Source organism: Sciurus carolinensis, chromosome 10, assembly GCF_902686445.1.
Source record: "Sciurus carolinensis chromosome 10, mSciCar1.2, whole genome shotgun sequence".
Taxonomy (NCBI): domain Eukaryota; kingdom Metazoa; phylum Chordata; class Mammalia; order Rodentia; family Sciuridae; genus Sciurus; species Sciurus carolinensis.
Window position 1 is genome coordinate 77,853,513 of NC_062222.1, and position 16,905 is coordinate 77,870,417.

Below are 16,905 nucleotides of genomic sequence, written 5' to 3' on the forward strand. Positions count from 1 at the left end.
GGTGTGCATGTATCACTATAGTTCACTGATTTTAGATCTTTTGGATAAATACCATAGAATAGGATAGCTGGGTCTTATGGTAATTCCATTCTTAGTCTTTTGAGGAAACTTCATACTGTTTTCCAAAGTGGTTGTAGTAATTTACAATCCCATGAACAGTGTCAAAGTGTTCCTTTTTCTCCACATCCTCTTCAGTATTTATTGTTTTTATTCTTGATGACTGCCATTCTGACTGGAGTGAGATGAAATCACAGTATTAGGTCGATTTGCATATTCCTAATTACTAATGATTTTGAACATGTTTTCATGTATTTGTGGGCCATTAGTGTTTCTTTTGAGAAATGTCTGTTTAGTTCATTTGCCCATTTATTCATTGAGTTATTTGCTTTTCTGGAATTAAATTTTTGAGTTATTTAATTATTGTGCATATTAATCCTGTCAGAAGAGTAACTAGCAAAGATTTTCTCCATTTCTGCAGATTATCTTCACATTATTGTTTCCTTTTCAGTGCAGAAGCCTTTTAATTTGATGCCATCCATTTATTAATTCTTGGCATTATTTCTGGAGCTTTTGGGGTCCTATTGAGAAAGTTGTTGGCTATACCTATATGTTGGTGTGTTGATCCTGTTTTCTTCTAGTAGTTGCATAGTTTCTGGTCTATTACTTAGAACTTTTATCCATTTTGAGTTGACTTTTGTACAGAGTGAGAGATAAGGCTCTAGTCTCATTTTTCTACATATGATAACCAGTTTTCCCAGCACCATTTATTAAAAAGGATGTCTTTTCTCTAGTGTATGTTTTTGGCACCTTTCTCAAGGATAAGATGACTGGTTCTTTTTTAATATCTCCATCTCCTTATTGACTTTCTCATTCATATCCTGTCCTGACTTTGTTAATTTGTTTGGTTGTTTTTTTTCTGTTTTCTTGGAATTCACTGATCACTTTTATATTCATCTTTTGAATACTTTATCTGATATTTCATTCACTTCAATATCTTTGGAGTTAGTTGCTGATGAATTAGGATCTTTAGGCGGCATCGTGCTACCTTTTTTTTTTTCATATTTCTTGTTTTCCTATGTTGGGTTTTATGTATCTGTTGGGATGAATTTCTCTTCTCTTACATGTGGGCCTTTTTAGGTAAGTCTTCTCTTACCAACGTGTCCTATCATCATCTAAACTGAGACCCCTAATACGTGTGGTATCAACAGTCTTCATGTTAATTTTCTCTGTTTTTGCTGTAGCAGTGGATGTTCATGAGTGGTAACTGAGAGACACTCCCCAACCATTCATATTTGGGACTTGGCCATTAGTTTGGGATTTCTCTGTCTCTTCTTTGTATGAAAGTATAGTTGAAGGTTGAGTGTGGTTAATTTGTGTGTGGAGCAAGGTGAATTGTCTTTTGGTTGGATTTAGTTCAGCAGCAGAGCCCATCCTGTGAACTTGAAGATATCCTGTAGATTCCCAGCACTTCACAGAAAAGGTGAAACAAACAATAATAACAACTGAAGTAAATAATATACAGTATTAAAATAAATGCCCAGTGCCTAGTATGACATCCACAACATTAATTACTACAAAAACAGGAATGGCGGGGGTCAGCAATTGCCCCCAGTAAGATCAACTTCATGAATTAGATAAGGCATTAAATTAGACAGCAGGTGTCAACTAGGTCATTCACAGCAGTAATAACTGCAAAAACATGAATGGCAGGGGCAGGAGTTATCTATACCAAATAGTTCTAAAGGATGGTAAAAATACAATTCATTAAGAGAAAAGAAAATGTGACAGGAAGTTAAAATAAAGTTTTGAATGTTCCAAAGTGAGAATGCAGAAGAGAATGTAGCAAGTGATGGTTATAAACAAGGAGGGAGAAAAATTTTAAAAATTAGAAATAACAAGAATTTGGCGGTTAGTGGATAAGAAAGGAGAGAAAAAAGAAACAAACAGAAACAAAAACAAACCCAAACCCCTAACCCTCAAAAGACAAGGAAAAATAACTCTCATACAAGATACTAAAAAAAAAAAACGAATCACACGTGCACGTGCACACACACACACACACACACACACACGGGCACACACACGCACCAATCAGCACAGAAAAAAAAGAAGAAAAAGATTCTTAATGAAAAATTTTAAAAATGTCTCCATAGAGGTAGTCAAAACTGTTGAAGAGGATGGATGGTCACTGCCTGTGTCCAACAGTCCTTCCTTAGGTGACTGGTGGCCCAGTGGCCAGGGCGGGGGTGGGGGGAAGGACTGTGATTGTTAACCCTTGCTCTTTTTTGGGTTGCTCACCAAGCTGCCAGTTGGAGCGGCCTAAAATAGAGGCTGGTTGAAATAGCTCTCAGCTTCCCTACCCAGTAGGAGCGTTATGGGATGCAACTTAAGAACAGACCGATCACCACTGAGAAGTCCCAAATTTGAGAGTCTTTATTAAGCCAGCCAGCTGACTGTCTCACAGAATGCCCAAAAAAATGGCTATTGGAAGAACAGCCCCAACCACAGGGTTGTAGGGGCTCTTATACCAAAAATCACATCAATCATAAGTGTCTGCTGCTTTGATTTGAAATTAAAACTAACATCATGAGATCATCAGCAGAGGAAGAAGTAGGTCAAAATAACCCTTACCTAGGTACAAACTAAAGAATGGTTACTAACATCCACACAATCACTGTTCACATGGTACATTGTTTAGGAGCAATAGGAATCAAAAGAGAGCAATTTTTCTTTACATAGGAAATGTCATTCTGTATTGTTAAACAAGTCACACTAAGTAACTGATGATGGGTACAGAGGTGGGGTGTTGCCAGGGGAGAAGCTTATTTCCTACATAACATGGAGTCTCAGAGCAAAATGGAGTTTGTTTAGTCATTTCCCTTAGAGTCTGGCCTATGAAGTCAGATCTGTCAGCCCATCACAGGACAGAATGGGAAGTACTGTTGATAGGAGTTTTGGCCAGATGGACCAGAATGATGCACTCCTAGAGTGGGGTTGCTGCAGTCTATGAGGGGAGTTCCAGTTCTTATCAGACCTTAGGGTCTCTGTTGGGTGGTATCTGTTCTGGAGAGATTAGATCAACACATCCCCTAGGGCCATGCGGATATGATCTCTGCTGGGGGTCTGGCTCTCAGGAGCCTCCCAGGAATTCTACTCCAGGGCAGAACCTCCACAGTCCTCACACATTTTGCTGCCCGTGAATGTGGCCTTCCCAGGCTTAGTCCCAGAGTATACTCACACCAGCTGTTCAATCTCCTGACACTCTCTTCAGCTGGTCACATGAGCTGTCAGTCTCAAAGGGAAAGCAAGTTTCACTCCTGGTTTTCTGACTTGAATCCCCTTAGATGCAATCTTCACATTCTGCCAGGTACACCCGAGGGCACACGGTAGGTGACTACAGGGACAATATGGCAATATTTGATTCCTGGGCTCCGGCAGCAGCAAACTGTAGCATGGACTCTTCAAGAGAGCTCCCTGTCTCATCCCTGTCTCAGTTCTCCACTTGCCAGTTGAGAAACATAGAGCACTTTTCAAATGTGGTTCTCTGTGCAGCCTGCATCAACTAAGTTTAGGTTGCTTTTCTGATCTACAAGGTTTTTTTGTGCTGAATTTGTCATTTGTGCTTCTGTTGTGTTTTCCCTCCTCTGTATGGTGAACCAGCACTGCTACCACTGCTGCACTCAATTTGGCTACAAGGTACTCTTTCATTCTTTGTTCAGTGCATCCGAATTTCTGAGTCTCTTAAGCGACTCTGACTCTCCGGTATTGAATTTCAGTGAATTCTGTCTTTCACCCACCTCACTGAGAAACAGTACTTCTGCTGCTTGAATCATGAGCCATAGAGCATCTGGAAATTCAGGCTTCCTTTAATCTGCCATCTTGAATCTTCCAGTAGTTGGCTCTTTGTCTAAGCTTGTGGTCTTTCACTATACACACATGCACCTTAGTACACAGCAAAGTAATTGATGCAACCCTGTGCAGTTCCTGGAGCTTCCACTGCATCCCTAGATCCTGCATCTCTAGTGCTAGGCTCTGTAAACCAAAGTTGCCATAGCTTTCCCAAAATCTGTTGTCAGTCTCTTCCCTACAGGGACTTCATGCTCTCACTGGTTTTCTGCTTTCCTGTGCTGGTCTGCAAAGCGATTCTGGACAGCATGCGGGTATGCGTCCCGTCGCATTAGTTTGCATGTATAAAGAAAGTACACACCTGCACTGCATGTTTCCTAATATCAGAAAAGTTGTTTCATAAATTGTCTGGTCTTCTAGTTTACAGGTAGAGGTCAATCCAGTCTAAGTTACTCCATTTTGGGCATAAATAGAAGATAGAATTGTTTTCATCTAATTTGGATTTTTTACATGTTGAGGTTCACATAATTACCCTAGTATTTATGATAACACCAGTTGATTACCATATTAGTTTCTAAGGCTTTTTCATTTACATTACGTGATTTGATCCTCACAATATTGGTAGTTTAAAAAGATGACTTTTAATAAGACCATTTTTTTAGCCAAGAAGATTGAGGCTTACAAAGGCGAGTGTATGCTTGAGGTAGCACTCCTAGCAATGCTGGAGTTGGAACTAGGTCCTTCCTTCCTTCCCCCTTTCCCCTCAGGTTTTAATTACCTTTTATTTCAGGTGTGAATCATCAGCTTTATCATTATGGCATGGCCAAAAATTTTAAAGAAGTAACTCATTCTGTAGTTTTCCACTTTGAAAAGCACAATTTCTAATACACTACCACAAATAATTTTTAATTAGAGCTTCAAGTGACAAGCTATTATCATTCTATACCATATTGTGACCAATACATTTCAGAACCTTACAGACCTTTGAAGTTCCATCCTACACCAGCCCCAAACCTGTCAAGATCATGCTTGATCTTGTACCTGTATCATCTTTCCTTCTCTGTCAAGTCACTTCCCCTAAATTACTTTAACCCATGAAGCCATAGAAACCTTCTCAGAATTTTGCTTTGTCCAATATTTTTAAATAATTAGAAAATGAAAACAAAGGAAAAAAGGAAAAAATTTAAAATGAAACAAACCAAAGTTAGCTCCTCAATTTGCATGACTAAGTAATAGATTTAAATTATACCTCTCCAGGAGTAGGTCACATTTTTGGTCACTCTAATTTAGGGCCAACCAACAATGGTAATAGTTGATAAAATTATAACTTTCAGCAAATTACGTTGAACCTTGAAGTACAGAATAAAAAAGAAGATTGATTTAAAAGAAGGTTTACTTGTTAATACTGGGGGTTGAACCCAGGGTCACTCTACCACTGAGCTGCAAACAAAACCCTTTTTGTTTTTAATTTTGAGACAGTCTTGCTAAGTTGCTCAGGCTAGCCTCACATTTGACAACCTCTAACCTCAGTCTTCTGAGTCCCTGGGATTACAGGTGTGTACCACAGTACTCAGTTGAAAAAGTGTTTTAATCTTCCATCACACTTCTAACCAAAAGTGTGACTAAGTATTGAACTGAGGGGGAAAAAAATTCTCAAATTGTATATTGCATATATGTATTGAAACATAACCCTGCACTCCTTAAATATGTATAATTATAGGTCAAAAATTTTAAAGAACTTTTTTTCCTAAACCCTGAGACCACCTAGAAACCTGTGGGAAGGCTTTTTGACTCATACCATCTGTCAAGTGCCTGGGTGAAGATGGGGGATGGTAGAGCATGAGCCATGAATTTCAGTTTCCACTCTACATTAACAGCAGTAATACTTGAAATTGCATAATGTACCAGAAATATAATTTTTAAAACTTATGGATCTGATGTCACCAAATATTGGAGTTTAGATATAAAGAAAGGGGTAATATTCCAAACCAGGTCCTAGAGTCTGGGCATCCCGACCAACTTGACAAAGAACCCTTTATTCATAGGATAATCCAAACAAAACAAAACTTGTTCTCCAAAAAAGACATTAACTTGTTGGAATGAGAAAATAACTGACTACTTCCATCTCAAGTCTTTTATTTTTTAAGAAAAAATTATTCTGTGATTCCCATAAAACTCTCTATCACTGTTATGGTTTATATGTGAGATGTTATCCCCCAAAAGTTCATGTGTGAGACAATGCAAGGAAGTTTAGAGGTGAAATGATTGAGCTATCAGAGACTTAAAGTAATCACTGCATTAATCCCCAAAAAGGATTAACTGGGTGTTAACTGTAGGCAGGTGGAGTGTGGTTGGAGTAGATGATTCATTAGAGGTGTACCTAAGGAGTTTGTATTTTGTCCATAGTGAGAAGAACTTTCTCTCTGCTTCCTGGTGCCATGCCCTCTGCCACATCCTTCCACCATGATATTCTACCTCTTGGGCCCCAAAGAATGGATCAGCCATAATGAACTGAGACCTCTGAAACTGTGAGACCCAAATAAATTTTTCCTCCTTTAAAATTTTTCATGTCAGGTATTTTGGTCACAAATGAAAAGACTGACTAAAACAATCACCAGAGCCAGCCCGCCGACCCCCAAGCCGAGGTCGGACGCCACTGCATGGAGCTAGCCAGCACATCTGACCCTCAAGCCGAGGTTGAAGGCCATTGCTGAGCCTGCCTGCCTGCCACCGTACTGCTGAGGGACACTGTACTTGCCTCTGTGCTGACTCAGCACACCCACGCTGGGGGTCCCCAGCTTCTTTAGAGGGTGGTGCAGGCATTTTGAATTATTCCTGAGGACGTGGCCATCATCATCAAAAGGGTGGCTCCCTTCCTGAGGTACCTACAGGAGACTGGAGGCCCTTTGACAGGACACAGGATTCAAGAATAGGTGGTATTGTGAAACTGGGGACCAACTCAGAGCAGCCGGTGAGTCTCTTCCACTGGGTTAGGCTCCCTGGATGGGTCAGTAGTCCCGGAATGCAGGGAACTTCATGGAGTAGAGTGAGACTCCCCCGCTGGAGCCATGAACCTAGACAAACGGGAGCATTGTAGAGGAGGACCACCCAGCAAGAGGCTTCGACGCAGGGTGAGGGTCCCACACCTGGGCAGTAGGTCCAGTCCCCAGGGAACGTCATAGAGGAGGACCGCTCAGAGAGAGTCCCTTGCAGGGCCAGGTGGTAGTTCCAGGCCCCGGGGAACATCGCAGAGGAGGGCTGCCCAGCAAGAGTCTCAATCACAGGGCTAGGTTCCCTGGCCTAGGAGGGAGGTCCAGACCCCTGGGAACGTCGCAGAGGAGGGCTGCCCAGCCCAGGTGGTAGTTCTGGACCAAAGGGATCTTCTCGGAGGAAAGCTGCCCAGCAAGATGTCCCCACTGGGTGAGTCTCCCCCCTGGAGAGGCTTTTCCATCAGGGTGGTAGAACCAGAGACACAGGCCCAGACCAGCCATGGCCCAGCCCCCAGTCTAGTCCCCCTTTTAACTGACCATCAGTCAACAAGTGGAGGCGCCTCTTCCCACCAGCAGGAAATATACCCCACCTGAAGGCCACCACCCCTAGAGGGGCAGCTTCCTTGTGGATCACTGCATTATCAAGTTTCCTCCAAGACTTCAAGCTACTGAAGGCTAGGAGGCGAGTTCTTGGAAATCTACAGGGACACTATAAGTCAATAGAGTTTCACTACTAGTGATGGGTAGATACCTGACCAATATGAGAAAACAAGGAAAGAAAATGTCCCAAACAAGGATGCTACATCAATAAAATCCAATGACAGCATGGCAGAAGAAATGTCAGAAAGGGAGTTAAGAAAGTACATAATTAAAATGATCAGAGAAGCAAACGATGAGATGAAAGAGCAAATGCAGGCTTTGAATGATTGCACCACTCAACAGTTAAGAGAGCAAATGTGGGAAGCAAAAGATAATTTCAATAAAGAGTTAGAGATACTGAAAAAAAAAAAAAAAAAAAACAGAAATCCTTGAAATGAAAAAATGAACCAAATTAAAAACTCCATAAAAAGCATATGCAATATGATAGAACACCTGAAAGACAGAACCTCAGACACTGAAGAAAAAATATTTAATCTTGAAAACAAAGTTGACCAAACAGAGAAGATGGTAAAAAATTTATGAACAGAATCTACAAGAATTATGGGATATCATGAAAAGGCCAAATTTAAGAATTATTGGGATTGAGGAAGGCATAGAGAGACAAACCAAAGGAATGAACAATCTATTTAATGAAATAATATCAGAAAATTTCCCAAATCTGAAAAATGAAATGGAAAATAAGTACAAGAGACCTATAGAACTCCAAATATACAAAATTAAAATAGAACCACACCAAGGCACATTATAATCAAAATACCTAACATACAAAATAAAGACAGAATTTTAAAGGCTGCGAGAGAAAAGAATCAAATTACATTCAGGGGAAACCAATAAGGATATCAGCAGATTTTTCAACCCAGACCCTATAAGCTAGAAGGGCCTGGAACAACATTTTTCAAGCTCTCAAAGAAAACAAATGCCAACCAAGAATCTTATACCCAGCAAAACTTACCTTCAGATTTGACAACGAAATAATATCCTTCCATGATAAACAAAAGCTAAAAGAATTTACAAAAAGAAAGTCGGTACTATAGAACATTCTCAGTAAAATATTCCATAAGGAAAAGATGAAAAACAACAATGTAAATCAGCAAGGGGAGGAACTACCCTAAAGGAATAGCCAAATAAAGGAGAAACCAAGTCATGTCAAAAAACAAAAATGAGCCAAATGACTGAAAATACAAATCATATCTCAATAATAACCCTGAATGTTAATGGCCTGAACTCATCAATCAAAAGACATAGACTGGCAGATTGGATTAAAAAGAAAGATCCAACAATTTGCTGCCTGCAAGAGACTCATCTCATACAGAGATACCCACAGACTAAAGGTGAAAGGATGGGGAAAAACATACCATGCACATGAACTCAGCAAAAAAGCCGGAGTATCCATCCTCACATCAGATAATGTGGACTTCAAGTCAAAGTTAGTCAGAAGGGATAAAGAGGGCATTTCATACTGCTTAAGGGAAGCATAAATCAGCAAGACATAACAATCATAAATATCTATGCCCCAAACAGTGGCTCATCCATGTATGTCAAACAATTCCTTCTCAATTCCAGAAATCAAATAGACCACAACACAATAATACTAGCTGATTTTAACACGCCTCTCTCATCACTGGACAGATCTTCCAAACAAAAACTGAACAAAGAAACCATAGAACTCAATAACACAATCAATAATTTAGATTGAATGGACATTTATAGAATATACCATCCAACAAAGAGCAAATACACTTTCTTCTCAGCAGCACATGGATCCTTCTCTAAATTAGACCATATTCTATGCCACAAAGCTATTGTTAGCAAATACAAGAAGATAGAAATACAACCTTGTATTCTATCAGATCATAATGGATTGAAATTAGAAATAAATGACAGAATGAAAACCAGAAACTAATACCTGGAGATTAAATAATACGCTATTGTATGATGAATGGAAAACAGAAGACATCAGGAGGGAAATAAAAAAATTCTTAGAGATAAATGAGAACAAAGATACATCATATCAAAATCTCTGGGACACTATGAAAGCAATACTTAGAGGAAAATTTATTTCATGGAGCACATTCAATAAAAGAAGAAAAAAATCAACAAATAAATGACCTAACACTACAGCTCAAAGCCCTAGAAAAAGAACAGACCAACACCAAAAGTAGTAGAAGACAGGAAATAGTTAAAATCAGAGCTGAAATCAATGAAATTGAAACAAAAGAAACAATACAAAAAATTAACAAAATAAATAGTTGGTTCTTCGAAAAAATAAACAAAATTGATAAACCCTTAGCCACACTAACGAAAAGAAGGAGAGAGAAAACTCAGATTACTAAAATTCGGAATGAACAAGAAAACATCACAACAGACACGAGTGAAATACAAAACGTAATTAGAAGCCATTTTGAAAATCTATACTCCAACAAAACAGAAAATCTCGAAGACATCAACAGGTTTCTAGAGACATACGAATTACCTAAACTGAACCAGGAGGACCTACACAATTTAAAAAGATCAATTTCAAGTAATGAAATAAAAGAAGTCATCAAAAGCCTACCAACAAAGAAAAGTCCGGGACCAGATGGGTTCTCAGCCGAGTTCTACAAAATCTTTAAAGAAGAGCTCATTCCACTACTTCTCAAAGTATTCCATGAAATAGAAAAGGAGGGAACCCTCCAAACTCATTCTATGAAGTCAATAGCACCCTGATAACTAAACCAGACAGAGACACATCAAGGAAAGAAAATTTCAGACCAATATCCTTCATGAGCATTGATACAAAAATTCTCAAAAAAATTTTAGCAAATTGCAAAAAAATATATATTAAAAAGATAGTGCACCACAATCAAGTGGGTTTTATCCCAGGGATGCAAGGTTGGTTCAACATCAGGAAATCAATAAATGTAATTCACCATAACGACAGACTTAAAGTCAAGAATCACATGATTATTTCAATAGATGCAGAAAAAGCATTTGATAAAATACAGCATCCCTTTATGCTCAAAACACTGGAAAAAATAGGGATAGTGGGAACATTCCTTAACATTGTAAAGGCCATCTATGCTAAGTCCATGGCCAATATCATTCTAAATGGTGAAAAACTGAAAGCATTCCCCCTAAAAACTGGAACAAGGCAGGGATGCCCTCTTTCACCACTTCTATTCAACATTGTCCTTGAAACTCTAGCCAGAGCAATTAGACAAACCAAAGAAATTAAAGGGATACGAATTGGAAAAGAAGAACTCAAACTATTCCTGTTTGCTGATGACATGATTATATATTTAGAGGAACCAGAAAATTCCACCAGAAAACTTTTAGAACTCATAAGTGAATTCAGTAAAGTAGCAGCTTATAAGATCAATGCTCATAAATCTAATGCATTTTTATACATAAGTGATGAATCTTCAGAAAGAGAAGTTAGGAAAACTACCCCATTCACAATAGCCTCGAAAAAAATAAAATACTTGGGAATCAATCTCACAAAAGAGGTGAAAGACCTCTACAATGAGAACTACAGAACACTAAAGAAAGAAATTAAAGAAAACCTTAGAAGATGGAAAGATCTCCCATGTTCTTGGATAGGCAGAACTAATATTGTCAAAATGGCCAAACGACCAAAAGTGCTATATAGATTCAATGCAATTCCAATTAAAATCCCAATGACATACCTTACAGAAATAGAGCAAACAATCATGAAATTCATCTGGAAGAATAAGAAACCCAGAATAGCTAAAGCAATCCTTAGCAGGAAGAGTGAAGCAGGGGGTATCGCAATACCAGAACTTCAACTATACTACAAAGCAATAGTAACAAAAACAGCATGGTATTGGTACAAGAATAGACAGGTAGATCAATGGTACAGAATAGAGGACATGGACACAAACCCAAATAAATACAATTTTCTCATACTAGACAAAGGTGCCAAAAATATGCAATGGAGAAAAGATAGCCTCTTCAACAAATGGTGCTGGGAAAACTGAAAATCCATATGCAGCAGAATGAAACTAAACCCCTAAACTCTCACCCTGCACAAAACTCAACTCACAATGGATCAAGGACCATGGAATCAGACCAGAGACCCTGAATGTTACAGAAGAAAAAGTAGGTTCAAATCTTCAACATGGAGGCTCTCTTCACGGGCGATCCAAGATGGCGGCCTAGAGGGAGACTGCACCCCCAGTCGCTCCAGAACCCAGGAGTTAAGAAGGGGAGGCATTGAGAGACTCGGACTGAAATAGAGTCACAGGTGAGTCTGCCCACTGGGTAAAGCTCGGCCCGGGTGGCAGGCCCAGATAGAGGTGACTTATCGGAGCCGGGCAGGGCAGCTAGAGTCATCCACAGGCAGCCCTGCGCACTCCGGCGGTGGGCCCCGCCCACACAGCCAGCTTCTCCAGGTTCTCGGAACGGAACTGGCCCGCTAGTGAGAGCCTTTCTGAACAGAACAAGCTCCGAGTCCCGGAGCCACTGCAGCGCAACGTACTCCGGCACACAAGCAGCTTCAGGGACCAGGACAGGGCAGCCAGAGACCTCCCCAAGTAGCCTGGACCCCTGCGATGGGAGGTGCCTTTGAAGTCTAGCTTCTCAGACCAGACCGCCCAGTGAGAGGTTTTCTACATAGAACCAGCCACAAGTCCCCGAACCAACGGAGAGCTTCGATCTGCAAGCAGCCTCTGGGATCAGGGCAGGGCAGCCAGAGACCTCTTCAGGCGGCTCTGCCCACTCCGGCTGCAGGCTCTCTTCACGGGGCGATCCAAGATGGCGGCCTAGAGGGAGACTGCACCCCCAGTCGCTCCAGAACCCAGGAGTTAAGAAGGGGAGGCATTGGAGAGACTCGGACTGAAATAGAGCCACAGGTGAGTCTGCCCACTGGGTAAAGCTCGGCCCGGGTGGCAGGCCCAGATAGAGGTGGCTTATCGGAGCCAGGCAGGGCAGCTAGAGTCTTCCCAAGGTAGCCTTCCACACTCCGGCAGTGGGCTCCTCCCACACGGCCAGCTGCACGGTGCAGGCCCACAGTGAGAGCATTTCCGCACAGAACCAGTTCCAAACCGTGGAACCAGTAGGGGGCTAGGGGCAGTTTTCTTCGGATACGCTGCTTTATCAGATTCCTCCAAGACATCAGGCTACTGAAGGCTGGGAGGTGATACACTGGAAATGTACCGGGACACTATAAGCCAATAGCGGAAAACTGCAATATCTCAGGGTCCCACTGACAGCTGACCAATATGAGAAAACAAGGGAAGAAAATGTCCCAAACAAACCTAGATACTACATCAATAAAACCCAATGACAGCACAGCAGAAGAAATGTCAGAAAGGGAGTTCAGAATGTACTAATTAAAACGATCAGGGAAGCTAATGAGGAGATGAAAGAGCAAATGCAGGCATTGAAGGAGGAGATGAAAGAGCAAATGCAGGCATTAAATGATCGCACCAATCAACAGTTAAAAGACCAAATACGGGAAGCAAGAGATCATTTCAATAAAGAGTTAGAGATACAGAAAAAAAAAACAAACTGAAATACTTGAAATGAAGGAAACAATAAACCAAGTTAAAAACTCCAAAGAAAGCATAACCAATAGGATAGAACACCTGGAAGACAGAACCTCAGACATTGAAGACAAATCATTTAATCTTGAAAGCAAAGTTGGCCAAACAGAAAAGATGGTAAGAAACCAGGAACAGAATCTACAAGAATTATGGGATATCATGAAAAGGCCAAATTTAAGAATTATTGGGATTGAGGAAGGCTTAGAGAAACAAACCAAAGGAATGAACAATCTATTCAATGAAATAATAACAGAAAATTTCCCAAATCTGAAGAATGAAATGGAAAACCAAGTACAAGAGGCTTATAGAACTCCAAACATACAAAATTACAACAGACCCACACCAAGGCACATTATTATGAAAATACCTAACATACAAAATAAAGACAGAATTTTAAAGGCCGCGAGAGAAAAGAATCAAATTACATTCAGAGGGAAACCAATAAGAATATCAGCAGATTTTTCAATCCAGACCCTAAAAGCTAGAAGGGCCTGGAACAACATATACCAAGCCCTGAAAGAAAACGGATGCCAACCAAGAATCTTATACCCAGCAAAACTTACCTTCAAATTTGACGATGAAATAAGATCCTTCCATGATAAACAAAAGCTAAAGGAATTTACAAAAAGAAAGCCAGCATTACAGAACATTCTCAGCAAAATATTCCATGAGGAAGAGATGAAAAACAACGATGCAAATCAGCAACAGGAGGAACTAGCCTAAAGGAATAGCCAAATAAAGGAGAAACCAAATCATGTCAAAAACAAATATGAGTCAATTGACTGGGAATACAAATCATATCACAATAATAACCCTGAATGTCAATGGCCTGAATTCATCAATCAAAAGACACAGACTGGCAGATTGGATTAAAAAGAAAAATCCAACAATATGCTGCCTGCAAGAGACTCATCTCATAGAAAGAGACACCCATAGACTAAAGGTGAAAGGATGGGGACAAACATACCATGCACACGGACACAGCAAAAAAGCTGGAGTATCCATCCTCATTTCAGATAACGTGGACTTCAAACCAAAACTAGTCAGAAGGGATAAAGAAGGACATTACATGTTGCTTAAGGGAAGCATAAATCAGCAAGACTTAACAATCATAAATATCTATGCCCCGAACATTGGCTCATCCACGTACGTCAAACAAATCCTTCTCAATTCCAGAAATCAAATAGACCACAACACAATAATACTAGGCGATTTTAACACACCTCTCTCACCACTGGATAGATCGTCCAAACAAAAATTGAATAAAGAAACTATAGATCTCAACAACACAATCAACAATTTAGACTTAACAGACATATATAGAATATACCATCCAACAAAGAACGAATACACTTTCTTCTCAGCAGCACATGGATCCTTCTCTAAAATAGACCATATTTTATGCCACAAAGCTACTGTTAGCAAATACAAGAAGATAGAGATACTACCTTGTACTCTATCAGATCATAATGGATTGAAATTAGAAATAAATGACAGAATAAAAAACAGAAACTTCTCCAATACCTGGAGATTAAATAATACACTATTATATGATGAATGGATAACAGAAGACATCAGGAGGGAAATAAAAAAATTCTTAGAAGTAAACGAGAACAAAGACACATCATATCAAAATCTCTGGGACACTATGAAAGCAGTACTTAGAGGAAGATTTATTTCATGGGGTGTATTCAAAAAAAGAAGTAGAAATCAACAAATAAACGACTTAACACTACAGCTCAAAGTGCTAGAAAAAGAAGAGCAGACCAATACCAAAAGTAGAAGAAGACAGGAAATAGTTAAAATCAGAGCTGAAATCAACGAAATTGAAACAAAAGAAACAATTGGAAAAATTAACAAAATAAATAGTTGGTTCTTTGAAAAAATAAATAAAATTGATAAACCCTTAGCCACACTAACAAAGAGAAAGAGGGAGAAAACTCAAATTACTAAAATTCGGAATGAACAAGGAAACATCACAACAGACACGAGTGAAATACAAAACATAATTAGAAGCTATTTCGAAAATCTATACTCCAACAAAACAGAAAACCTCGAAGACATCAACAAATTTCTAGAGACATATGAATTACCTAAACTGAACGAGGAGGACATACACAACTTAAATAAACCAATTTCAAGCAATGAAATAGAAGAGGTCATCAAAAGCCTACCAACAAAGAAAAGTCCAGGACCAGATGGGTTCTCAGCCGAGTTCTACAAAACCTTTAAAGAAGAGCTCATTCCAATACTCCTCAAACTATTCCATGAAATAGAAAAGGAGGGAACCCTCCCAAACTCGTTCTATGAAGCCAATATCATCCTGATACCTAAACCAGACAGAGACACATCGAGAAAAGAAAATTTCAGACCAATATCCTTAATGAACATCGACGCAAAAATTCTCAACAAAATTTTAGCAAATCACATACAAATATATATTAAAAAGATAGTGCACCACGATCAAGTGGGTTTTATCCCAGGGATGCAAGGTTGGTTCAACATTCGGAAATCAATAAATGTAATTCACCATATCAACAGACTTAAAGTTAAGAATCACATGATTATTTCAATAGATGCAGAAAAAGCATTCGATAAAATACAGCATCCCTTCATGCTCAAAACACTAGAAAAAATTGGGGTAGTGGGAACATTACTTAACATTATAAAGGCAATCTACGCTAAGCCCATGGCAAATATCATTCTAAATGGTGAAAAACTGAAAGCGTTCCCCCTAAAAACTGGAACAAGGCAGGGATGCCCTCTTTCACCGCTTCTATTCAACATCGTCCTTGAGACTCTAGCCAGAGCAATCAGACAAACCAAAGAAATTAAAGGAATACGAATAGGAAAAGAAGAACCAAACTATCCCTGTTCGCTGATGACATGATTATATATTTAGAGGAACCTGGAAATTCCACCAGAAAACTTTTAGAACTCATAAGTGAATTCAGTAAAGTAGCAGGTTACAAGATCAATGCTCATAAATCCAATGCATTTTTATACATAAGTGATGAATCTTCAGAAAGAGAAATTAGGAAAACTACCCCATTCACAATAGCCTCAAAAAAAATAAAATACTTGGGAATCAATCTCACAAAAGAGGTGAAAGACCTCTACAATGAGAACTACAGAACACTAAAGAAAGAAATTCAAGAAAACCTTAGAAAATGGAAAGATCGCCCATGTTCCTGGATAGGCAGAATTAATATTGTCAAAATGGCTATACTACCTAAAGTGCTATACAGATTCAATGCAATTCCAATTAAAATCCCAATGATGTACCTTGCAGAAATAGAGCAAGCAATTATGAAATTCATCTGGAAGAATAAAAAACCTAGAATAGCTAAAGCAATCCTCAGTAGCAAGAGCGAAGCAGGGGGTATTGCAATACCAGATCTTCAACTCTACTACAAAGCAATAGTAACAAAAACGGCATGGTATTGGTACCAAAATAGACAGGTAGATCAATGGTACAGAATAGAGGACATGGACACAAACCCAAATAAATACAATTTTCTCATACTAGACAAAGGGGCCAAAAATATGCAATGGAGGAAAGATAGTCTCTTCAACAAATGGTGCTGGGAAAACTGGAAAACCATATGCAATAGAATGAAATTAAACCCCTATCTCTCACCCTACACAAAACTCAACTCAAAATGGATCAAGGACCTCGGAATCAGACCAGAGACCCTGCATCTTATAGAAGAAAAAGTAGGTCCAAATCTTCAACTTGTTGGCTTAGGATCAGACTTCCTTAACAGGACTCCCATAGCACAAGAAATAAAAGCAAGAATCAACAACTGGGATAGATTCAAACTAAAAAGCTTTCTCTCAGCAAAGGAAACTATCAGAAATGTGAA